This window comes from Eptatretus burgeri, chromosome 15 (genome assembly GCF_056783735.1).
Source record: "Eptatretus burgeri isolate ZD-2024b chromosome 15, Ebu_testis_v1, whole genome shotgun sequence".
Taxonomy (NCBI): Eukaryota; Metazoa; Chordata; class Myxini; order Myxiniformes; family Myxinidae; genus Eptatretus; species Eptatretus burgeri.
This window is the reverse complement of record NC_140975.1, coordinates 20,706,578-20,733,440: the sequence shown is the minus strand read 5'-3', so window position 1 is coordinate 20,733,440 and position 26,863 is coordinate 20,706,578. Positions and strand designations below refer to the sequence as shown.

The 26,863-nt window shown below is 43.7% G+C and overlaps 1 protein-coding gene across 6 annotated transcripts in view; it reads right to left on the bottom strand.

Annotated features, from left to right (window-relative positions):
* The window catches only part of LOC147011697 (synaptotagmin-14-like), a 248,794-nt gene that overhangs the window by 188,986 nt on the left and 32,945 nt on the right, over window positions 1-26,863 (bottom strand). For 2 of the 6 annotated variants that reach the window (XM_085856249.1, XM_085856248.1), the window contains exon 1: window positions 11,316-11,535. The exons of 1 other annotated variant lie outside the window; for it this stretch is intronic. The gene's annotated coding sequence lies outside the window, so the exon portion shown is untranslated. Of the gene's footprint in view, window positions 1-11,315; window positions 11,536-26,863 lie in introns of those variants that run through there. 3 more of the 6 variants (XM_085856243.1, XM_085856247.1, XM_085856245.1) reach the window with 2 other exon arrangements.

The window sequence follows — 26,863 nt, the reverse complement described above, 5'->3', positions numbered from 1 at the left end:
GAGCGGGGGGAGGGGGGTGGGGTGAGACCGGAGAGGAGATGGTAGAAAACAGAGAGACCACCGACCTGCCTGCGGTGAGAGAGCAAGAGGCCCAAAGACTCAGCCTCATCACAGGAGATGCCAATGATCCAAAAAGCCTTGATTTCCACAGTGTGAAGCCGAGAAACGTGGGAGGCAGGAGCACCATCCCAGAGGGGAGAGCAGTGCTCCATCAGGCCGCGGATGAAAGCATTGTATGTGGTCAGGAGCTTAGGTGGGCTGAGGAAAGACTGCACGACGGAGGATTCCCAGTCGGCGACTGGCTTTGGAGGCCAGGTTGGAAATGTGGCTTTCCCAGGAAAGGTCATGGCAGATGGTGAGACCCAGAAGCTTGAATGAAAGGACTTCTTCCAGAGGATTGTTGAGAAAGTGGATGGGGGGGGGGGATTTTCTAAATGGTCCTTTCGAAGAGACATAGTGAGAGTGTGAGAGTTGTCCGGATTGAAAGACATGTTCCACGTGTTGTACCAGTTTGTGATTTTATCCAGATCTACAGTGAGCGAAGAAGCTGCTGCTTGCTGGTCTGAGGGATGACCGATGGTACGGCAGAGGGTGGAGTCATCAGTAAAGAGATAAAGAGGATTTTCCAGAGAGTTGGAGAGATCATTGATGAAAACCAGAAAAAGAATTGGGCCCAGAATGCTTCCTTGAGGAACTCCAGCCTGGACAGGAAGAGGGGATGAAGGAACTCCATTTAGGGCAATACGTTGACTGCAACAGGAGAGGAAGTCTGTGAGCTAAGAGTGGAGATGGCCTTGGATACCATAGGAAGAGAGTTTGGTGAGCAGGGCAGGGTGCCACACCGTGTCAAAAGCACGTGATATGTCTGGGGATATGGCTCTGATTTCATGTCCGGCATTGAGAACCTCCATCCATTGTTGGGAGAGCAGAAGCAGCATATCCAGGGTAGAGTGACCTGGTCTGAAACCAATTTAATGATCGGAAATCAGGCCATTGGAGAAGAGGAAGGATTTAATGTCTGAAGCGATGATGGATTCCATAACCTTGCTGATGATTGAGAGAAGGCTGATTGGTCTGTAGTTGCAGGGATCTGTTTTTGCACCTTTTTTATGCAGAGTGGTAATGTTTGCTGATTTCCAAGCAGATGGCAGATGACCTTGAGCAAATGAGAGGGTGAATAGAACAGACAGAGGGTGAGCAAGAGCAGAGGAGCAGGTTTTTACAACACGAGGGCTGATGCCGTCTGGAGCAGTTGCAGAATCTGAGTCGTGGTTTGACAGCAAGCTCTCCACTTTGTCAGAAGAAAAGGACACAGAGTCCAGGGACAGTTGTGTGCGAATGGGTAAGGTGGGTACAGAAAGCGATGGGTTTCGGACACAAGACTTAGATGCAAACACCGAGTTTAGGCATTCAGCTTTTTCACGTGCGGTATCAGCAGTGCTGCCATTTGAGGTAAGGGAGGGATGGAGGGGGAACATACACCAGAAACAGATTTGATTAGACACCACCAGGATTTGGAGGAGGGAGAGAGGTTTGAGAGTTCAGACTTGAGCTTAGAAAGATGTTGTTTTCCGTCTCTCCTGAGGGTAGATACACACTTGTTCTAAACGTTATGGAAGGAACTGAGATTATCCTCAGTTGGGTTTGCTTTCCATGAGGCAAAGGCAAGTTGTTTCAGGACAACTGCCTCGCCACAAGCTTCAGTGAACTACGTGCAGGAGGAAGGGTCGGACAACTAAAGACGAGATGGGATAAATCTGTGCATGAGGGAGAGCAAGTTTCTTTGAAAGAATTCCCAGGATGAGTTGATGTTGGAGAAAGTAGAGATAGGAGACCAGTCTCTAAGTTTGATGGCTGCTTGGAGACCCTGCCAGTCGGCTTGAGTGAAATGCCAGACTCGATGGCGGTGAGGTGGTTCTCTGATAACACCCAGAGAGATGTCCACTTTTACAAGCACGTGGTCAGAAGAACCGATTGGAGCGGAGAAAGAACAGCAGATATTTTCAGGGAAATTTGTCAAAATCAGATCCAGAAGAGATAGAGTACCGTTGGTTGAGATCCGGGTCGGGAAATTGACCGATTGAGTCAGTTTTCATCTTTAAATGAACACTTCCACCTTCTTTCTCTGAATTGTTCGCACAAGGCTGGAAGCGATTTGGCTCCACAATTCTGCCAAAAGTGTTTCCATCACTAATTTTGTCTCCAATCGTTTCTTCAATATCTCACTGATCAATTTCAACATTCTGAGAACCATCAGAGTTCCTAACAATGGTGGAATCAGTATCAGAATCCAAGCTCAAAATGCACTGTTTCTCGATGTAAGCCACCATTTGGATCAACATGGCTTCAGGATGTGACATCACTGGCGGAATTGAAAGTCGACATTCTCGGGCTTTTTTGCCACTTTGCGTTAGGAAATTTTTTTCAATTTTTCTTCCCTTCAAATTAAAATGTGATTAATGACTCTCAATGGTTTTCAGGAAAAAAAAATTGCGTTTGAGTTCCCCTTTAACACAAAATACACACTGGAAAGCACATTGCTCTTTCAGAGGAATGACCGTTACAAACTGTTTGACCGGCAGGCCATGCAAGCTATGGTGGTGAGGTCTGCTGCGGAGCCCTGGAGGAAGGCGGAACACTTTTGTTCAGGCCTGCCCCACAGGGTGGGATGGCTCGGAAGATGGTCCTGCCCACAAGCAGCGTGCATGGGGGTGGTCCCAGAGTTCACTAGGACCGTGGCCGTACTCTGTGGGAAGTTGAGCTTTGCACACGGCGACGTCAACATCTTGCTTTTTCTTTGTTTTGCTCTCCGAGGAAGACAAGACCCTCTCATCTTGTCTCCCTCATCACAATTTCCACTTGGTCCATAGCTCCCTGAGTCACACTTCGTCCATGCAACGCCGACCCACATGACCACACCATTGTGTGGAGCCACAACCAGCTCTTGCCAGCTACAAACCTTCATCAGTCCCCATTGTTCATCATGTGCGAGTATGGTAAATTGTGCCATTAGGGGGTGAGGCTTTATTTATTTCCTAATGTACATAAATTTGTTTTTTTTGTACCTCACCTCCCTCATTTGTTGTCCTTTTGTGCCAGATCTGTCCAAGTTCTGTAGCCTTATCTATCTCCATGTCAGATTTCATTCTAATAAAACTTTTTGTTGAAAGACACGTTTTCTCCCCACACATGCCACCATGTTTGGCCTCTGATTGAAGTGATCCTTACGGTTTAGCACATGGTAAAGAACAGTTAAGTGAACCCAGTATGAATTTGGCAAGCTCGGCAATCTTCAGGAGTAGCTAAAGCTCCTGGCGCGACGGGTGACGTTAGTCGGACTGGTCAACGTGACATTATTATATTTCACATCTGCAATTGCTGGCCCTCAACAGTCATGAGTAATTTTATGCAAGGTATACTTCAGAGCATGATGGCAGGATAGCTCAGAGGTAGCGGACTTGCCTTTGAGTTCTTTAGTCTGAGTACCGTATATGATTTCCATCGGAATAGGACCCGACAACAAACTGTTGGTCTGGTTTCTGCACAGAGAGTTGCATGAAAGAGTATGCCGTTCTTTTCTGGAGACATTAATTTGGATAACATATCTGATAGTGCTTGGCTGGAGAACATTAAAGACCTCCAAATGACCTATCGAACAATAATAGACCATCATGTGCAGGTAATCAAGCCAACTTCCAAAATCTTTCCAGGCACAATTTGGAATTACCAATGGGAAGGCAATAGCGACTAGTCAGCGTATTCACTGTGATAAAACTGCATTAGCAGTACCGACACTACCCAAGAGTATTGTCCTAGATGAGAACTCTACCTTTATGAACCAACTCTGATGCAGAAGTAGAATGAATAAGAAGAGAAAAAGTTTTCATGAATGGTTGTCAGATTTTCAAACTTTGGCTTTCCTGCTATTTCTCCTAAAGTTAGCATTAATAAATATATTGTAAAACATCTACTATATAAATGGCAGTCCTTCTGTCTGTGTCTGTCTGTCTGTTTTTTTTGTGACGAATAAGCTCCTAGACCAGTGAACCGATCTTGATGAAACTTTACACATATATAGAACTAACATTCAGCTACAGGATGCGCTAAGTGGCTCTCCATAAAAATGAAAAAATATATATTAAAAAATATATATATATATATAAAAAAATAAATAAAATTTCCATTAGAAAAAAAAATGGCTTTCGAATAGTGCGCCGGCGTATTAATCATAACAAAAGGCTTCATGGTTAAAAACGCTAGGGTTTTTTCAAATACAAAATGTTCGTATTCGTTGACTTTTTAAACATACACATTCTCCTCCTGTTATTTGAATTCTCGAACTGCACGCGCACGGCAACAGCTAACTGCTGATAGATCTGCTCATGAAAGAGCCAGGCAAGCGGAGTCGGCTGCAGAGAGAGAGAGAGAGAGAGAGAGAGAGTCATCTTACTGATGATATATCTGCTCATGAAAGAGCCAGGCAAGCAGAGTCGGCTGCAGAGAGAGAGTCGTCTTACTGCTGATATGTCTGCTCATGAACGAGCCAGGTAAGCAGAGTCGGCTGCACAGAGAGAGAGAGAGAGAGAGAGAGAGAGAGAGAGAGAGAGAGAGAGAGAGAGAGAGAGAGAGAGAGAGAGAGAGTCGCCTAACTGCAAATAGAGCGTCACACCGACGAGCGAGAGAAGCACAAAACTCACGTTCCGGCTTTCTAGGTCCGGGTTGCCAGTTGACAGTTACATCGACAGTTGCCACTGCTGCTAGAAACATTGAGTGGCTCAAGGCCGCCTTCAACCTTGACCTCTCTGAGGATTACGGCAGCATAAAGCCTTCCTTCCATAAATCTGAGGAATAAAAGAAGCCTTCCCAATTTTCTCCATACAACTAATGCCTCAGTCTAACTAGCGTGAGGAAAATAGGGCAAATTTCCTGGGTATTCCGGGTACTTCAGCTAGTCTATAATAATAAATGTCAGTGTGTATCAGTGTGAGTGTCTCCTCCATAACTGCAAAACCATGAAACCTGGCAGCCTGAAACTTTGCTTGCATACTAAGAGAACTCCAAGGGAGTGCATGAATGAAAAATGGGTGTTTGGGTTAATTAAAACACCCCTTTTGAAGATAATTTATGGTAAAACCAGAAAATGGTTTACATATGGTCAGCCTGCATTCAGCTCACTCAGCTCATGGGTCTTAATACGCCATTTTGTCCGTTCAGCTCAAAAATGCCTTGCCTTGGAACAGGTCGGTTTCTGGATGATATAACTTCATCGTTACGAATCACTGTATAAATAGCTGTTCTTCATACCTACGAATCGCTGCATACATTGTAATGCTTATAAATGCCTGGAGACGCCAGTGTTCATGGCTTTATTTAATTTCCGCACATGCAATAAGCTCGAGAATCTCTTAACCCAAGGCAAATTTCAAATTTTATATTTTGGAATTGACCTCAGCAGCAGTTGCGACTGCTAAAAAAAATGTGTTCATTCGTCCAATTATCATACTGTTTGATGCTCTGGGCGCTGGTTAGTCTGACCGATTGCTAATCGGTTGTCAAACCAGCCATTCCTTATAAACCATTTTGTTGGAGTTCTTGCTTGAGTGCTTAATAGTGGTGGGTGGAATCGATTCCAAAGTACTCGATTCTTCATTCAAACTATGGAATTGAAAGGAATCAAGTAGTGAATGTGAATCAATGTCGATTCCGAGTAATTCCTACTTTCAAGGAATAAGCGTTTTTGGTGGGGAAATTTTTTTGCTCCCTTTTCGGCGTGTTCCAGTTACACGTCGCCTGGTAATGTATTAATTGAAAAGGAACACGCCCATGGGGTGTCCCTTTTGCAATATATCAGCAAAAGCAAGTCACTTACAAACTAAATAGACAAGCCCCAAGGGTGTGGTCCTTTGAAATATATAGCAAAGCAGAGTTGGCGGTAAAGTGTGCTGATTACTTTTCTGACAGACGGGTAGGCAATACATTGACTGATAAGTGCTCAGTATTTGAGTGTTAAAGTATTGACAACATGTCGTTCAAAAGGTCCAGAGGTGCAGTTTGGAACTATTTCAGGAAGGTTAAAGATGACAGTATGAAAGAAGTTGCATGCTCATGAGTTCATTAAACATTGCTCATCACTATAATAAGTCCAATATGCTAAAACATTTGAAAACCAAACACCAAGGAGAATACCTCGTGAAGGTTGAGAATGTGGATTCAAAGAAACCAAAGTCTGCAACAGCAACAAGTTCGCTTTCGCAATTGACGATTGAAAGTGCTTTCACCCAGGAAATGCCCCCGTAGGCTGCCTTCCCTTCCCTTCTCCCCTCACACTGCCTTCCCTTCCCCTCCCTTCAGGCTGCCTTCCCTTCTCCTCATGCTGCCTTCCCTTTTTCTCACCCTCACTCTGCCTTCCCTTCCCTCTACCCTCCCCTCACTATGCCTTCCCTTCCCTCCCTTCACTTCCCTTCCCCTCATGCTGCCTCCTCTTTCCCTCCCCTCACACTGCCTTCCCTTCCCTTCATAGTTACCTCCTTCCAAAGCCATTTACCCCTCCACCCCCCATGGATGTTTCCGGGCAGTGTTTTGTATGACCATTTTGAACGTACAATTTTAACGTACCCCGTTTCGTTCAATTCTGCACTAATGCTGGTAGAGGGGACCATCTCCCCTCCCCCCCCCACCACATCCCCCTCAAGTCCACCTAACAAATGCAATCCCAGAATATCCCCTTCCCCTCCCTACTTCCCCTCCTCTTCTCTCTCTCCACCATCCTCCTCACTCTCACCCTCCTCCTGGTGTGTATAGCAACATGTTTTGAGGCATCGCTCCCCCACCCCTCCTTGCTCTCCCTCCCCTCCCACCTCTCTCCCTCCTCCCCCTATTTATCTATCCCCCCCAACAAAGCGATGGGTTATATTTGCAAGTACCGAATATATAATATGCAAATTGCTGAAAAATATCGAAAACCCGGTTTTGTTCAACAACTTTCAAAATTTGACCTTTGCATAACCTTTAAAGGTCACAAAACAATGTCGTGGACATTAAAATCAGGAAACAGGATACGTGCTATAGCTTATTGGAGTTAGTTCGTCGAAGAAGGTCGAAAACCCGGTTCGATTCCCACAACTTTGAAAATTTGACCTTTGTGGCGTTTAAAGGTCAAAGGTCAAGGATTATGACCTTTGGTGCAAAACTTCCTCTGGAACATTCCAGGAACAATATAACGTCATATAGGCTATATGGCATTCCGCACTCCTTGGATTATCCATACTTTGATGAAATCAGCATAAAAACAAAGTTGAAGGGGGCGCCACGGGCAAGGTGTTCGAGATAGAGAAAAATGGTTTCAAGACTTTAGGTGGGGAATGACCTCAAGATTATGTATAAAAATGTCATCCGAGCTCTCAAAGTTTGGGTGGTCGTATGATTTTTATGTCAAAATTCGCAATTTTCTAAGTTTTTGACCTTGGGACGAAAATTAAAAATCTGATAACGACAAGTTTTAGATAATTCATTTTGTTATTCAAATACCAAAGAACCCATTCCATCTAGTCAATTCCCTCGGAGAAGATAAATTTTTAATCCGACTACCCCCTAAAAATGGCTATTTTTGGGCGTGGCTCCGCCCACAATGGGCGTAGCCACGCCCTCATCCACGAAAACACAACTAGACATTGATATTGAACACATAACCAAGTTTCATCAAGATCGGATCAAAGTCCACGGAGTTATGCTCTGGACAGACAGACACAGACAGACAGACAGACAGACAGACACACAGACATAACGAATATAGTGGTCACTCTGGCTGGCGCTCGTGAACCAATAATTAGTCTTCATTTGTTTGCTACGACAATGGGGCCTTTCCGTGATGTCGGAAGCAATGCTCGGTAACACCACCAAGTAAATAGTTTTCCATCGTTTCAGAAAAGTGATGCCAATTCAGGCTGTTCTGGAATTTCAGGTACTCAGAATCAGGTTCAAAAAACAGAAATAAGTTCAGAAAATCAGGAACCAAAACAGCCAATTCAGGAATAATCAGAACAAGATTTCTTTGAAGAAAACGCGCGAAGTGGCGTGTGAGATTGAAAGCGTGTCAAAATTCTGTGGAGTCACGGTGAAGTTCTTCGATCCAGAAACACTTGCAACCAACGGCACTCAATTGTATTTATCGTACAGCATAGTTCAATAATGCCCGCGAACCATCGTCGCCACCCGGCTTGTCTCAATCTTAGCTGCTCCCCTACTATCTGTCACCGCCATTTCTTCAAAACCTATCTTCTCCCTCAAAATTGACCGAATCAAACTGAATTTTTTATACATTGTACATATGGCCAATGCGCACAATTTCTCGAGCGGGAATTTCGATTAAAAAAAAAAAATCGAGCAAAAAAAATATGAAAAAAACAAAACAAAAATTACAAGTGGGCGTGGCTCCGCCCACAATGGGCGTGGGACGCCCATCGCCAGGAAGACAAAACTCGGCATTGATATCAACATCATATTCAAGTTTCATCCAAATCGGATCACATCCCATGAAGTTGTGCTCTGGACAGACAGACAGACAGACAGACATACATACAGACACACAGATACAACGAATATAGTGGTCACTCTGGCTGGCGCTCGTGAACCAATGAACACACATACAAGACAAGAAAAGGCTGCTGTGCCATCTGACAGAATGCAGGCATGGATAAATAAAGTCCTTAGACCCAAAGCAAATAAACAACAATGTGGGATGAAGAACTAGTCTTGCTCGTGAAGACAAATGCCTGTATCAGTACCACATTGTATTATCCAGTACGTGACCACAAACATTGTTGTGGGATCAAGTGTTCACAGCAGTGTGGACATGAGGCAGAGACAATGAAATAATTCATTAATTAAGCCTTTTCTCATGTGACTGCTGGTTTGCACCATTGCTGTGATGAGCTCAGCTGTGTCGCTGATGCAGTGCAACCTGTAAGATAGGGTGGAAGTTTGTTCATTGATCCCAACTCAGCCTGAGAATTCTTCCACAGACACCTACTCTTAGTTATTTACAGATCCATCCTATCTCGTCTTCAGTTATCATACCTTTCCTCCCACCCACCGAGTCCTTCAGTGAGGCAGCTGCTTTGAAACAACTTGCCTTCTCTTCCTGGAAGAACATTGGATCTGGCCAAACTTAAGATTGAACTTCCAAACCTTTGAACATCTGACAAACCTCAAGATTGAACTTTCAAACCTGTCTCCCTCCTCTAAAACCCGGTAGTACCTTGTTAAGTCAGTCTATGATGTATGCTCCCTCTCCATCCCTTCCCTCTCCTCAAATGGCAGCACAGCAAACTTGTGAGAAGACCAAATGCCTCAATTCTGTATTTGCTGCCAAATCTTGTCTCCCCAACCGCGAGCTCTCAAGATCCACTCTACGCAGTCGCACCTCCTGAACTCTGTGTCTTTTTCACCTGAGAAGGTGGACAGGTTTCTAGCAACTCTCGAGTCTGATTCTGCAACTGTCCCAGATGACATCAGCGCACATGTCCAAAAAACCTGCTCTGCTGCTCTTGCACCTCCTCTCTCTGCTTTGTTCACCTTGTAATTTGCCCTATGTCATCTTCCGTCTGCTTGGAAATCAGCCACCATCACTGCATTACATATAAAGGTGCAAAGACCGATCACCTTACGACAGACTAATTATCTTACTTCCAATCAACAGCAAGGTCATGGAATCCATCATGGCAATTGATATGAAATCCTTCCTTTTCTCCAACGACCTCATCTCGGCTCACCAATTCGGATTCAGACCAGGTCATTCCACCTTGCATATGCTGCTTCGACTCTCCCAAGAATGGATGGAGACCCTCAATGTCAGACATGAGATCAGGGCCCTCTCTCTCGGTGGATGTCGAGCTTTTGATTCAGTCTGGCACCCCGCCTTGCTCTCCAAACTCTCCACCTATGGCATCTAAGGCCAACTACACACATTCATTACTGACTTCCTCTACTCTTGTTGCCAACATGTTCTCAATGGAATCCTTTCATTTCTTCTCCCTATCAAGGCTGAAGTCCACCAAGGCAGTGTGGTGGGCCCAGTCCTATTCTTAATCTTCATCAAAGATCTCTCTGAATGCCCTCTCTCACCTCTCTCTCTCTCTCTCTCTCTCTCTCTCTCTCTCTCTCTCTCTCTCTCTCTCTCTCTCTCTCTCTCTCTCTCTCTCTCTCTCTCTCTCTCTCTCTCTCTCACTGCTCTCTCTATCTCACTGCTCTCTCTCTCTCTCTCTCTCTCTCTCTCTAAAAGGATCACATAGCAAGCTCCTACCCTCCCCCAACACTCCCCCCCCCATATACTATCTTAACAACCTTTTGAGGAAGTTTAGTCACTCAAACTCCTTGGTCTCACTGTCAGCTGTGATCTTACTTGGGCAAACCACACATTTGAGATGGCGTCCAAAGCCACTGGGCATCCTCCGTCGTTCAACCTTTTTCCATGGCACACCTGAACTTTTAACTACCTGCAAGATCTTCATCTACAACTTGATGAAGTATTGATCTCTTCTATCATCTGATACCCTCTGCCCTTTCCATAGTCTGTCCTCACCCAGTTTCTACAGGGCGCACCTGGTTTGCCAGTCACCCCCCTCTGGTGAAACTCCTAAAATACAGAATCACTGCTCACCTGCATTTATTCCTTCCTCCTCTTTCCCACCTACGGAATCAACTTCTTAAGTCCCTTTATCTCATTCTTCCCTCCAGGGCTTCAAGACAGCTGATAACCACTATCTCAGGTCATCCTCCACCCGCAACCACGATTTTTTTCTTCCCCCATCACCCTCCTCCCCACCATCCCCCTCCCCCAAAACACACCCCTTTCTAAGTTTCCTGTTTTCCCTTCCACCTCTGTGATTGAGAATTTGTGGCTGTATCCATCTTGTTCACCCATTGCCTCTTCCCCTTGCCCACATCCCTTATCACTGTATACAAAAGAAAACGTTTGAGATGCTGGCAATTACTCGTCGACCCTTCGTCGGAAGACACTGTGGGATCTTTAATGTCCACCAACTAATATACCAGCACCGGGGTGGACCTCAAGTGACACCAAACTCAAAGTCCGTTTGCGAGGGATGGTGCACCTTGTGATGCAACGTCCTTCCAACAGATGATTAAGTAAAAACTTAAATGTTACCGTACCCTGTTTGGTTAGGAATTCGATTCCCAATACCTTCGAATAAATAACAACAAACACTAACATCATTTTTCAAATGCTTCTCCGAGTAGAAATCGCACAGTTGTTACTACATGCAGGTCCCATTTATACAGACTCATCTACAGCTTACCTGAAAGACAGATGATTATCAAGTCTTTCTTCAAAAGGTTATTTTAACACACACCAGCAGGGTTGTTTTATGATTTGTTTTTTTTCAGGCAACTCATTCTCCGATCGAGTTTATCTCAATACACTGATGTATCACATCGCGTGCACACACACGCATACACGTACGTATGTACACACCTGCCTCAACAGCTCGTATCTGGTGAGTCTATGGGTTAGCCAGATCAGCCAACCCACCAGGAATTTGGACTGAACCAAAAGCATGCCATGGGGTGTGGCATGGGGTGAACTGAAGACTGGTTGTCAAGGTGTGTGTAAAACCAGCCATACCTCTCCCAATCACCAAAATCTCCACGTTTACAACACTTGGATTCACGGGCGACTTTTAAAAGTCACTTCCACTAAACTATACACATTATGAAGCAAATTTCAATCAAACAAATGATGAGCTCAAAAGCTTGTCCTGCATTCACAACATGCTTCCTTACACGTGACTCCAACGTTACAAAAACCCCTTGAGCTAAACTAAGATAATTCTGAGTCAGGTCATCATAATTTACCTGTTGAAACAATGTGGCTCACAAGTTCAGCGATTAAAATATTTCATGGCATGTTCTCGAACACAAACTTGCCTTTCCTGTCCATCATTGTGGCATTATTGCAGCAGTTAAAAAAACACTCCTTTACATCGTATATTAAAATTCAGACAATAATAATGGAGGATCTCATGATATGTGCACTGTAACAAGTTCCTTTCTGCATGGTCATTCCACCTATCCAGAATGCATTTGTTTATGAGTGATCAATAAAACTACAACTAGCTTGTAAATATCAACACTTTCAAAATGTTGGTATGTCCACATAATAAAGGTATATTTATATAATTATAAATAAATGTTGGTATATATATACCCCCAATCTCCATTGGACATAGTTCTATACCAAAGCGTCACCGCAAACCAGGAGGCCTCGGCCCGGTGACTCTGTCAAACAGTCAAAGATTACATGGTCAACACTAGTTAAACATCAAACGGAGCCACCTTTCTGGATTTCGGGCTTATTTGCCCTCATCAGGACGGCATACCGATAAATATCTAACCAATGATGACCACATTCATCATTTATACATCAGACGTTGTGTGTGTGTGTGTGTGTGTGTGTGTGTATATATATATATATATATATATATATATATATATATATATATATATATATATATGTGTGTGTGTGTGTGTGTGTGTGTGTGTGTGTGTGTGTGTGTGTGTGTGTGTGTGTGTGTGTGTGTGTGTGTGTGTGTGTGTGTGTGTGTGTGTGTGTGTGTGTGTGTGTGTGTGTGTGTGTGTCCGTCCTCCATAACTCCAAAACCATGAAACCTATCAGCCTGAAACTTTGCATGTATGCAAGGAAAACTCAAAGGAAGTGCAGGTATATACATACGGATATATTTACATTTAAGTGCATAAATGTGTATACATATTGTTACAGGCCGGGGGTCGGCCGCCAACCGACCGCTCTGAACGGAGCCGCAAGTCGAGTCGGCCCGACCGATCGCCCGGAATATAGATCGCCACCTGGATAACTGCGAGCGACGGGTCCTTGTCCAAGAACCGAAATACACCAATCGGCAGATCACATAGGGTAGGGTCGAGTGCCAATCTTCAATGTACCTAAATACCCATGTGATCCAACCACCAAGGTATTCCACCCTCGACAGATCTCGTACGGAACAAACCGCCGAGGCGGGCTTGTCCGTGCGCGATTCCGAGCGGCGTAATCGCCGAGAACCGTCGGTCCAAATGTCCCCCTATTACGGCAAACCAATGGCTTTCTAACTCCCAACACACGAAATGTTCAGTCAATGAGGGAATGGACGAAATGAGCAGGTTTACATTCACACAAGGACATTTATAACAATAAAACACGTATGCAATTAAATAAGGCAAAAAAAAAAATGACCGTTTTTACAGCCATTTTTCCCTGCTGTGCAGGGGTTCGGCTTTTTTCTTGAGGCAATGTTTTATGTCCGGATGCCCTTCCTGACACCAACCCTGGTCGCCTCTTACGACACACAGGGATATGGTATACCTATTCTAACCGGGGCATACACCGGGACCAGTACACTGGTACTCACTTCGCCGACCTCAGATGGATGACAGGCTGAGTCAACCCCCTGGTATTAATTCAGCAGCCAACGGGGCTTGAACTCAGGACCCTGGGATCCCAAGCCACCACCCTAACCACTAAGCCAACACCAGGCTTAATTAAATAAGGCAAAACACGTATGCAATTATACAAGCAACAAAAAAACTACAACTGTCTACTTATTATGAAGTCATTTACACTTAACAGCAGTTCCTACTTATAAGATGGGCCCACGGACTCACGTACGCACGTGCGCGCGCGCACGCGCGCACGCGCGCACGCGCACACACACACACACACACACACACACACACACACACACACACACACACACAAAAGAAACGGTGGCTGAGGCCTTGAATCATGAGCTCCAGCTCAGAGGACAGGTGAGCTGAAACTCAGAGCTTGACTCAAACCTTTCCACCTCGTGTGGTCTTCAACTTGTCCGGACCCGGGCTCCAGCGAGAGCGAGCTGGATCCAATCGCCGCAATCCTTCCCGAGCTCCCGTGAATCCTCCCGCGCTTCTCAACACGTGCCGGTGAGATGAGGCGCCGATCGTCGCTTCCCCAAGGATCCAACTCTAAGAAGAGGCCAACGCGTCGCACCAAGCCAGGAAACAAAATGGAGAACGACAAGCTCCACGAACCAAGAGGAAGAGGAGGAAGAAGAGGAAGAAGCCTCCACTCGCAGCTCGAGCTGAACAACCGGCTCAAGTTCCTTCCAAAACAAAGCAGCAGCCGAAGCTCACTGAGCCAGCCGAAGCAAAAAGCTTCCGAAGGCCTCAAGCCAAGCAAGCCAAGCAGGACCCGATGGCTGAACGACTGCTCTCTCCGAAGCAAAAAAAGAACTTACTCCTCCCACAGGACTCAGCACACGAACTCTGCCCACGGGACTCCCACAAACTCAGCCCACGAACTCAGCCCTACCACGGGACTCCCACACTAACTCAGCCCACGAACTCTTTACACGGGACTTTCACGAACTCAGCCCACGAGACTCCCACGGGACTCTTTTTGAACAAACAAAAGATGTCCTGTTTATCCTTTGCACCCCTCCCCCCGCACCGGGCGTGACTCATGCCCTCGTGATCCACCCCCGCTCAAACACGGGTGGGAGGGAGTTGTTGACGTCACAGCAGGGTTCTTCTTCCTCTTCGCAGAAGAGGGGGAGGGACGTCTCCATTGTTCGCTCCCTAACTATTAAATCGATCCGCAACGCATCTAATCGATTTCAAAACATTTAAACAATGGAAGGTGAGCTATCTAGGGAACATGCACTTATCGACATAGCTGACTAAGGGAACCTGTATGTTGTGTGCAATTGAATTCCAAATTCGTAACAAAATATATATATATATATATATATACATATATATATATATATACATATATATACATATATATACATATATATATATATATATATATATATATATATACACACACACACACACACACACACACACACCCACGCACACACACACACACCCACACACACACACACACACCCACGCACACCCACACACACGCACACACACACACACATGCAAGTACAACTCATTGCTTCACTAACAGGGGTATTAATGGGGGGGGGGGGAGAAGGAGGGAGAGAGAGGAGTGGAGAGAGGAAAGAGAGGAGGCAAGGGGGTAGAGAGGAAGGAAGGGGGTAGAGAGGATGGAGGGAAGGGAGAGGAGAAGAGAGGACAGAGAGGATGGGACTGAGAGGAGAGGACAGAGGGAGGAGGGAGGGGAAGCTAGGAAGTGGGGAAGAGCGAGGAAGGTGGGGAGAGCAATGCCTCACGAAATGTTGCTATTCACTGCGGGAGGGATGGGTGTGAGGAGGGGTTGAGAGCTTGAGAGAGAGAGAGAGAGAGAGAGAGAGAGAGAGAGAGAGAGAGAGAGAGAGAGAGAGAGAGAGAGAGAGAGAGAGAGAGACAGACAGACAGACAGAGTGTGAGAGAGAAAGAGAGACAGAGTGAGAGAGAGACAGACAGACAGACAGAGTGTGAGAGAGAGAGAGAGAGAGAGAGAGAGAGAGAGAGAGAGAGAGAGAGAGAGAGAGAGAGAGAGAGAGAGAGAGAGAGAGAGAGAAAGAAAGAAAGAGAAAAAAAAGTTTGGGGTGAGGGGGGGTGGGAAAGAAGAGAGAAAGGTGAGGGGTGGAGGTAGTGTCAGCAAAGAGAATGATATGTAATTCTTAAGGACTGAACACACACACACAAAAAAACTCATGTCAGAACAGCTGTACACACGACACAACAGAGTTTATAAAGTAATCCGCTGGCACATCTGGAAAAGCTTTGATGCCCCAGTTCCAGAAAATTTGTGGAAACATGAACCAAAAGCAATCACTAAGAACATTGAAGTACCACTGATGTACGACCTAATGATCCAACCGAGCGTGAACATCAAAAACAAAGCATTGCGATCAGATATCACACTTGGGTACAGAAAGAGAAGAAGGCATTGCTAATTGAGGTGTTAATACAAGTGATTTTGGACTAACGATGCAGAAATCAAGAAAATGGCCAAATACCAAGACCTCTAGAATTAAGTGAAAAGATCCTGGAAGCTGAACAATGCCAAAGTTGAACCAATGATAGCTGGATCTACAGGAATGATGACAAAGAATCTCACAGAGAATATTAAAAATCATCCCTGGGAATATTACTACAAACAAACTACAGTTGGAAGCTGTGCGGAGCTCAATGACGATCCTGAAGAGAGCCCTCGGCACAAAACTTTGAGAACAGAACTTCACAGCTTGGTCGTGACCCCTTACCGAAATAAAGGTGGATACTTTGAGCCTGACCTGGGAGGACGCCATTCCACATTCTGAAATCCACATATGTAGATACCAATCAACGGCACACACACAACAACGACACACTTTGAGACCTGGTAGGTCCTGAAACCCACCCAACAACAGCAACTTTCACTACACACACACACACACACACACACACACACACACACACACACACACACACACACACACACACACACACACACACACACACACACACACACACACACACACACACACACACACACACACTTTGAGACCTGGGTCGGGAGCTTTTAAAACCCACGCTATCTTCCTGGCAAAGGTCTGCCTGCATGCATGCATGCTCGTACATGCAGCGACCTTTGCACTCCACTGGTTGGCTCACTCTGAATCTGATTCGTACATGCTCATTAGAGGGGGAGGGGTGGGTAACCAGGGGCAGGGTTGGAAGAGAGAAACAGAGGGGTGGAGAGAAAGGGAGGGAAGAGGAAAGATGGGGAGAGTGGAGGGGTCGGGGAGAGAGAGAGGGATGGGAGAGAGGGGGGAGGTTGGGAGGGAAAGTGGTGAGGGATTCCGGCAGATGTGACACCCAGTTTATCATCCATCCAGTTGTGTTCATTTCTTAAGTGCTATATTCTTTCCAAATTGTTGTTGTTGTTATTGTTGAATTGCCAGATGTTGAGAGATTGCAAGGAAGAAGATGAGGCAAGGGGAGGGGCATGTGGAAAGTGAGGGAGACACAATCTTAATGGGGTTGGAGATATGTGAACGTTACGTGCTGCGGAATAAATGGACTTGTGCCTTGCAATCAATCACATTGTTTGTGTCTGTTTAGTGACATAACACATCTGAGAGATGACACACACATTGATGCATCAACCTGCCTGTGAAACACTGGGTTGACAGCTTATCGCTGGGTCGAGATTCAAATCTAGGCTACACAGAGTGAGCATGCGTACCTCTCGGCTTTCACACCGTGGTGTGGTGATTCATTATTTCATAAGTGAAAATATTTTTTCTCATTGCGATCATATCATTTATTTTGCCATCCTACCTCCAGTATAGAACTGCAGTATCGCCATTGAAACTTGAAGAACATGTACCAAGTGGCTTTACCAAGCATTCCACGGAATGGTTGAAGAAACTTTTAAAAGCAAAACGGTTAATTTTTATTTGTATTTATCTATGCCGAAGTGAAAGGTCGTATGATGGAAGATCGTACAAAAAGGGGAAAAAATGGTGGAAAATAAAATTTCACATTTTCAGAGAGCCAGCCACCGCCTGTTGCACCACAGAACCACACGTGACCAATGCAGGCGAGTAACCCCTGAACTTTGTTCAAGTAAATTGATATACTGTATTCAGTAACAGGGTGAATATTGTAGCGCGCTCGCCAAGTGGCTTAAGCACTCTAACGAAATGCTCGATATGAAACGGCTCCCTTGGCACGCGATTATCAATCACCGAACCGTCATATTTAAACATACACCTCCCGGAGATGCCCTGAATGTCAAATATGTCCGAATTGGACAAATTAACACTTTTATAGGAGTCAGAACTGCTTGCAAGTTTGATTCTGGAGCTTAAATTTTGTAATTCTTCTTAGTTTAAGAGATTATCACAGTTATCGTATGTGCGGAAATGAAACAAAGCAACGGACACTGACGTCTCCGGGTGTTTATAAGCATTGCAATGTACCCAGTGATTCATAGCTATGATGAACAGGCATTCGATAACATAAGTGAGGAAAGTTTAAAGAAATAATTTATCGTCAATAAATCGTTGCGGCCTGTTCAAAGTCGAGGCATGGTTGAGCAGGCCAAAAAAACATGGTGCTTTCAGGCCCCAGCGAGGTTACCTAGGATATGCCTTAGGACCCCATAGAGAGCGGTGACCAAGGATGCACCTCATAAACAATATAATTAAATAAGGCCGTTAATTATCTTTAAAAGTGGTGTTTTAATTAACCCAAACACCCAATTTTAACTCGTGCTCTTCCTTGGAGTTTTCTTAGGATGCATGCAATGTTTCAGGCTGCTAGGTTTTATGGTTTTGGAGTTATGGAGGAGACACTCTGTCACTCTCACATTGACATTTATTAGTAAAATATATTTTACCCTTACATGGATCAGCTCACTCCGTACTCCTCACCACATGTCACTGCAGAAGCACAGGCTTGTTTTAACTAAGGATAATGACTTTATTTGAGGTGCTGTGTTGTCATGATTTACACCAAGCATAATACTGTTGCGGATTCGCGCCCGCCGGCGTGCGAGCGGCCACGTAACTCGAATCGCGGCACGTCGCCCACCGGACGGACAATCCCGTCATGACCCTCTCGGACTAACGCCAGGAACTAGTCACAGGTGGGCCTTTCGGCCTCACCACGATCGTGCCAATCGGCCCCCCGCGTGGGATAGGGTTGCTCGCCAAATTCGACCTACCTAAGTACCCACACGGAGGGTAGACCGGGCGATCGCACCTCGCCGCAGGTCGACTTCGGACACGGGCCACTTAAGCGACCCGTTCCGTACTATCGGGATAACCGAGCGATGTTATCGTCAACCTCGACGGTTCGATTAATTATTGGGCGTATTTAGCCCACGACCAACCCTTTACGTGAAGTAAGATGGAGATTCAATAAAAGAAAAGACGAAGCGAAACGGGAAAAACAGTTCAACATAAAGCACATTTATTCCACGGCAAACGGAAAGCACACATATACAATCACAACAATTATGCACCAAAAGCAAATGTAAAAGTAACACGACAATTCTGCACAAAAAGCAAATGCAACAAAAGAAAAACACACTGCAGATCTACTACTGACTACCGAGCACACGGCAACACTTATACAGGTTTACTTCACAGACGGCGCCGACAACACATATACTCAAAGCAAAAGAAAAAGGAAGGGGCCACCCTCATCGACAAGGGGGCAGACAGGCCTGGGGCCGAGACCGCGTCGAGCCTACCCGTCTGGTGATGAGCCGCAAAATGGCGGCGGCGCCCCGACTCCGCGGGCCTCGCTGGCACTGCCTGGAATGGGGTGGGAACGGGGCCCCCTTCTCACACTATCTCAGCGCGGGGGGAAACAGGAGGGGGTTGTTGATGCTCGGGGGAACGAGGACATCCGGCCGGCCCGGGTCCCGCGACGAGCGACTCCACTGCGACCTCGGCCGCGTTACCGGCCTCCCCTCTCCGCAGCTCCCCAACTCTGACACGACACTCTCTCGACTGCCTTCGCCGCCGCCACAACTCTCCAACTCTCCCACTCTCCACTCTTCTCAACTCCGTCCAACTGCCAACTCTTCCCAACTGCCTCGATTTGCTCCGCGCTCGGCGCTTTATAGTGCGACAGGAGAAATCATATGCAGATTTTTGGATCAGGAATCGCTTGGGGGCGGAGCCACGCTCCCCATTGGACAGAGGAAAAGTGGGGGTGAATGATTCTTGATCCGCGAATCTGCATATAGCGATTATACTCCGACGCACCTGGAGGCGGGGCCAAATCGCCCCACGCTCGCTGATAGGACGGAACAGAAGTGGGCGTGAATCGTTCTTGATCCGATTTCTCGGAAAGGCTGGTGTTTTTGCACCCGCTGCTCGGTGCGCGCCCTATACGAGTCCAGGATCGGTGCCCACAAGCGGCGCGGGAATGGCGGTGATGCGATGGTTGCTAGAGCGAGATGTGACGGCAAGGGTCGTGGCTGTTGTTGTGAAGCGGCGTTGCGGTTGGTGGTTGTTGTGTGATGGCTGTTGAGACGTGGTTGGTGGTGGTTGTGGTGGTAGTAATGGCGGCTGGTCCAAAATAAAGATAGTAAAAGAAAAACGGCTATCTAAAAGGGTCGCAGCCCGAATGAATGACATTTATTCCCTCTCAACAACGGGTTTGGGCTAACTACACATATACTTACAGAGATATCTCACCTACAGGACCTGAATGGTGGTTTGCGGATTTCGTCAACCACAACAATACAAACATTTCTTTCATACAAATTTATTTATAATATTGGTGATATTACACATTAATAAGCAATTTAAGTTGAAGATTAAAGTTGAAAAAAAAATTATTCCAAAAAATTTTTTTTTAATGTTCTTTTTCAAGAAATTTTACCCCCCCCCCATTCCCTCCCCCAGGATATACACACAGGAGAGGTTGGTGCAGACTGGAAGTTTCATTATATTGCAATTCACAAATATACTATGCATCCTAGAGTATTGATAGGGTGGCAGAGCAGATAAGGATGGTGGTAGTGGCTATCTTTACCAGCTTATTGGAATCTTGATGGGTACCAGTGGATTGGAGAGTAACAAATGTAACACCATTATTTAGGAAACGATCCAGAGAGGAATAGGGAAACTATAGACCTGTTAGTTTGACTTCAGTTGTGGGGAAGGTGATGAGAGATATTAATTGGGGAACAGATAAGGAACCATTTAAATAAATACAAACTAATTAAAGGCAGTCAGCATGGGTTTACAAAAAGGAGATTATGTTTTACAAATTTATTTCAGTTCTTTGAAGCAGTTTCTGATTGGGTGGATGAGGGAAATGCAGCGGACATAGTATATCTAGACTTTCAGAAGGCATTTAAAAAGGAACCACATAAGAGGTTGTCAGCCAAGGTGAAGGCTTGTGGAGTGGCTGGTCAGGAGTGGCTAGGAGTGGCTGTGAGTGGGAGGATTCCTGGCTGGGAGGATGTAAGGAGTTGGGTACATCAGGGATCATTTCTAGGGGATGAGGAGCATTATTATTCAGAACTAGAGTTCATAGAACATGATACCCCACACAGTGTTACTTCAGTTTTAATAAAATAATGATTTTAATGATCGTTGAAAAAAAAATCCGAAAGTTTAGTGCTATTGAAGTAGTCGAGTGCTTTTTACTTGCGAAAATCTAAGATTTTCAAGTATAATGGTTGATCTTGTGGATTATTCTGTCTGCCTGTTTGTATGTCTATCTGTCTGTCTGTCTGTTTGTTTGTTTGTATCAATCGCCTACAGGTCACAATTTTAAACCGATCTTCACAAAACCTCACCACATGGTAGAGTTCGCCATAAGCAAGAAGCCTATTGTTTTTGAGGTCAAAAGGTCAAAAGGTCAACATAGGCCAAAGGTCAACATCTTTGTCGAATTCCTGAAATCCTCAATTTTCATCCAATTGACTAGAAATTTGAATAGGATTTGCATATCAAGTCACTGAATTGAACCACCAATTCTTTTTGAGGTCAACATCGGCCAAATCTCTGAAATTGTCAATATTCATCCGATTTGCATATTTGGTAATTGAATTCAATCACCAATTATTTTTAAGGTTAAATTTGTTTAATAGTGTTTTCGCAAGTATTGTGCTATGTACATCTTTCTTGTTGGGTTGTCGATCTATCTACCCTTATTGTCAGGTTTTCCGTCGTTATGTCTGTCTGTCTGTCTGTTTGTCTGTCCAGGCCAGTACACCATTAATCGTAGGCCGATTTTGATGAAACTCTGGTGGTAGATTCATACCATGACCTAGTTGTGCGCGTTTGAGAACCGTTGCTATGGACCCCTCGGTTGCCTAGCAACGGGCCTTTGAAATTTTCAAAAAAATCTAAAAAAATAATAATTTCTCAAATTCAAAAATCAAACTATGATCGTTTGTGGGCAACACATTCAGCCTCCTTGACAAAAAAATTCAGCCCGCTCCCATGAAAACTGTCGGAGAAGATAGACTGAATAAACCATGGTCGAAAAAAAACAAAAAAACGAAGTTCGTTATATCTCAGAGACTCTGACTCAGACATACATGAAACTGGTATGGTCGGTTCATGGTATGTCCTAGTTATGTGTGAGAAAGAACCGTTGCTATGGACGCTTTTGTTGGCTAGTAACGGCTGAAAAACGACTAAATTCGACTTGTTCGACGACCCATGTCTGCCTACCGGCTTGTTTGTTTGTTTGTTTTCACAGAACATGAGTATTTGTATTAATTATATTAGACCCTGTAGAACCCCAAGACCTTTTAAGACCCCTCAGAACCTTTACAACCCTGAGACCCATTAAGACCATGAAGACCCACAAAGACCCTAAGACCCTTTTGAGCCTTGAGAACCCCAAGACCTTTTCAACCCCTAACACCCTTTAAGCCCTGGAAGAAACAATGGGACTGAAAAGGTTGGGAAGTTAGTTTCACAGGTGAGAGAAAAGAGGAGCAAATGAGTGGAGATGAGCAGTGAGCCTGGATTTTGGGAGTTTCACAATAAAAGGGTTACTGGCAGACCTTGTACTCCCTGGATAATCCTGTGTGGGACAGAGTCAAGAGAGGGCAGAGTGTATTCTACCAATTCCTTTTTGGTCTTGTAACCAAGGTCACCAACCTATCTGCGTTGCGAAATTATCAGGCCTATAGTGACTCATTTTTGTTGCAGGAGATCCCAATTATTTTGAGGGCCTTGCTTTTCATGGCATCGAGAATGGCAAGGTGTGAGGCAGGGACACCAGCTCAAAAGGAAGAGCAGTGCTCTATTAATCGGTGAATGAAGGCCTTGTAGGTTGTCAAAAGTTCAGACTGGCCAAGGAAAGACCTTGCATGATGGAGGATGCCCAGTCGGTGACTGGCTTTGGAGGCATTCTTGGAAATATGGTCTGCTCCAGAAACATCATGGCTGATTGTGAGGCCCAAAGGTTTGAGTGACTTTACCTCTTCAAGTGGCTTGTTTCGGAAGTAGATGGGATGGTTTGCCATACGGTCCTTTCAGAAAGACAGGATGAGTGTGTGGGGTTTGTCAGGGTTGAAAGACATACTCCAATATCGTCTGATTCTTATCTTTGCTCAGAATGGAGTTTTCAGTTCTGTTGATACTCCAGTCCATTAGGACCATTTGAAAGGGCTCGGCCTTATTGCTGGTATCATGGGTCCAGAACAAATGAAAATCCTATTCCCACAATTTTGTATTGTCCTGTTTGGTTTTATCTCAACATATAGCTCTTGATGATGGAATCTCAAGTACAAACCTCAGGAATCTCCAATTTTCATTTCACCTCTACAGTGATGTCTGTCTACATATATCTAGGTTATGAATCTTGAGAATTCCAGTTTGCAGATGATGATCAAATACCCTTCAGGTCCATTAATGGTGTAAAATACCTCCAAATCAGTACCCTCCCTTATGTCATCTCCTACATACCCACATCTTCCCAACCCCACCCTTCTTCTCTATGCCTCCTCTTCAGCATGCCCCCCACATCAATTCCCCCCTTTCTGCATCCCCTTCATCTTCCTCTGACCTCCAGGGCTTTAGGACAGCTGTTCACCACAATCTCAGATCATCCCCCATCCAAAATCATGATCCTTTCTGTCCCGTTAACCCTCCCCAAGACGACCTCTTTCCAACTTTTCGGTTTTTCCTTCCTGAGAGTTTGTGACTGCATCAATCTTGTTCATCCCCTGTAATTCCCTCTGAAAGTACAACATTAAAATGACAATCAAGCAAGTTACTATCTGTACATTTACCAGCTGTAATGCAATTTTCAACTCCTAGTACACCCACTCCCCACGGGAGCGGCAGGAAGGATCATGTTATTCTCCTCTCTGGGGTGTATAGATGACAGTATATCTCGACTTGAGCCTCAAGAACATTGAGTTTTCTCGATTTCAATCTAGTGTTAAACAGCAGTAGCTACTGTTCAAAAAGGTAATCATATGTGTTTGTGGTTTATGATGTTTTTTGTTTTTTTTACTTCCGGTAGGTTTGCCCCATGAAACGCCACGATAAGCTATTTATACACGTTAACACGGCATTTGTCCAAGGAGGCAAAAAAAATAACCCTTGAGAGGGGATATTATTAGTATTAATATTGTTTTGTAATAACATTAATATTATGCTATTATCATAAGTGTGAATACCATCGCCGAAGGAAAGGGACTGCATTTGGCCTGTTTGTCTGTTTGTCTGTCTGCACAGAACTTTCATGTTTTTCTCTGCAACCGCTTGTTGGATTGAGACAAAATTTTCACCAATGGTGTGACAACTCATGTAGAATGTTTTAATGATAATTATGACATCATAGGTCACGTGGAGTGGTAGCCATGTTGGAAAAATGGAAAAACTTTGGACTTCTATCTCTGAAACTGCACCAAGGAAAACATTGAAACTTGGCACATAGAAAATACTCCTCATGGGGAATGAGTGTGATTTTTAGCTCGCCTGTTCGAAGAACAGAGAGCTATAGCGATACCCCCGCGTGAGCATGAGGGTGAAAATGTTAAAGTTTTTGGTGCAAGTTATTTGGAAGCTTGCCATTCATTTAATATGTATAGTAGGATGCTGATATTTGGCATGGAGGTTCCTTTGGGGTATATTAATTGATGTAGTGAAGTTGAAATTAAAAAATAATTTCGAATGTTTTAAATTTTTGACCTGATTGAACTTAACTTTTTTGTAGCACATCAACGTTAAAGTTTTTGGTGCAAGTTATTTGGAAGCTTGCCATTCATTTAATATGTGTACTCGGGTGCTGATATTTGGCATGGAGGTTCCTTTGGAGTATTTTATTGATGTAGTGAAGTTGAAATTAAAAAATAATTTCAAATGTTTCAAATTTTTGACCTATTTTGAACTTAACTTTTTTGTAGCACATCAGCGTTAAAGTTTTTGGTGCAAGTTATTTTGAAGCTTGCCATTCATTTAATAAGTGTACTAGGACGCTGATATTTGGCATGGAGGTTCCTTTGGGGTATATTAATTGATGTAGTGAAGTTGAAATTAAAAAATAATTTCAAATGTTTTAAATTTTTGACCTGGTTGAACTTAACTTTTTTGTAGCACATCAACGTTAAAGTTTTTGGTGCAAGTTATTTGGAAGCTTACCATGCATTTAATAAGTGTACTAGGACGCTGATATTTGGCATGGAGGTTCCTTTGGGGTATATTAATTGATGTAGTGAAGTTGAAATTAAAAAATAATTTCGAATGTTTTAAATTTTTGACCTGATTGAACTTAACTTTTTTGTAGCACATCAACATTAAAGTTTTTGGTGCAAGTTATTTGGAAGCTTGCCATTCATTTAATATGTGTACTCGGGTGCTGATATTTGGCATGGAGGTTCCTTTGGAGTATTTTATTGATGTAGTGAAGTTGAAATTAAAAAATGATTTCAAATGTTTTAAAATTTTTGACCTGTTTTGAACTTAACTCTTGCAGCACATCAACGTTAAAGTTTTTGGTGCAAGTTATTTAGAAGCTTGCCATTCATTTAATATGTACACTAGGATGCTGATATTTGGCATGGAGGTCCCTGTGGGGTAGATTAATTGATGTAGTGAAGTTGAAATGAAAAATTAATTTCAAATGTTTAAAATTTTTGACCTGATTGAACTGAACTTCTTTGTAGCACATCAACGTTAAAGTTTTTGGTGCAAGTTATTTGGAAGCTTGCCATTCATTTAATATGTGTACTAGGATGCTGATATTTGGCATGGAGGTTCCTTTAAGGTATACTATTGGTGTGTGTGAAGTTGAAATTAAAAACTAATTTCAAATATTTTAAATTTTTGACTTATTTTGAACTTAACTTTTTTGTAGCACATCAACGTTAAAGTTTTTGGTGCAAGTTATTTAGAAGCTTGCCATTCATTTAATATGTGTACTAGAATACTGATATTTGGCATGGAGGTTCCTTTGGGGTATATTAATTGATGTAGTGAAGTTGAAATAAAAAAATAATTTCAAATGATTAAAATTTTTGACCTGATTGAACTTAACTTTTTTGTCGCACATCAATGTTAAAGTTTTTGGTGCAAGTTATTTGGAAGTTTGCCATTCACTTAATATGTGTACTAGGATGCTGATATTTGGCATAGAGGTTCCTGTGGGGTATACTATTGGTGTCGTGAAGTTGAAATTAAAAAATAATTTCAAATGTTTTAAATTTTTGACCTGATTGAACTTAACTTTTTTGTAGCACATCAACGTTAAAGTTTTTGGTGCAAGTTATTTAGAAGCTTGCCATTCATTTAATATGTGTACTAGAATACTGATATTTGGCATGGAGGTTCCTTTGGGGTATATTAATTGATGTAGTGAAGTTGAAATAAAAAAATAATTTCAAATGATTAAAATTTTTGACCTGATTGAACTTAACTTTTTTGTAGCACATCAACGTTAAAGTTTTTGGTGCAAGTTATTTGGAAGTTTGCCATTCACTTAATATGTGTACTAGGATGCTGATATTTGGCATAGAGGTTCCTGTGGGGTATACTATTGGTGTCGTGAAGTTGAAATTAAAAAATAATTTCAAATGTTTTAAATTTTTGACCTGATTGAACTTAACTTTTTTGTAGCACATCAACGTTAAAGTTTTTGGTGCAAGTTATTTGGAAGCTTGCCATTCATTTAATATGTGTACTAGGATGCTGCTATTTGGCATGGAGGTTCCTTTGGGGTATATTATTGATGTAGTGAAGTTGAAATTAACAAATGATTTTTTTTAAATTAAATTTCAACCTAAGATGGTGTCAAAGCCACCCAATGCTCACCTGTTTATACTAGACGCTTGCCATTCATTTAATATGTGTACTAGTTTACTGATAACAATATACAAATACATATATTGCTTTAAAATTATTTGGATCAGACTTCA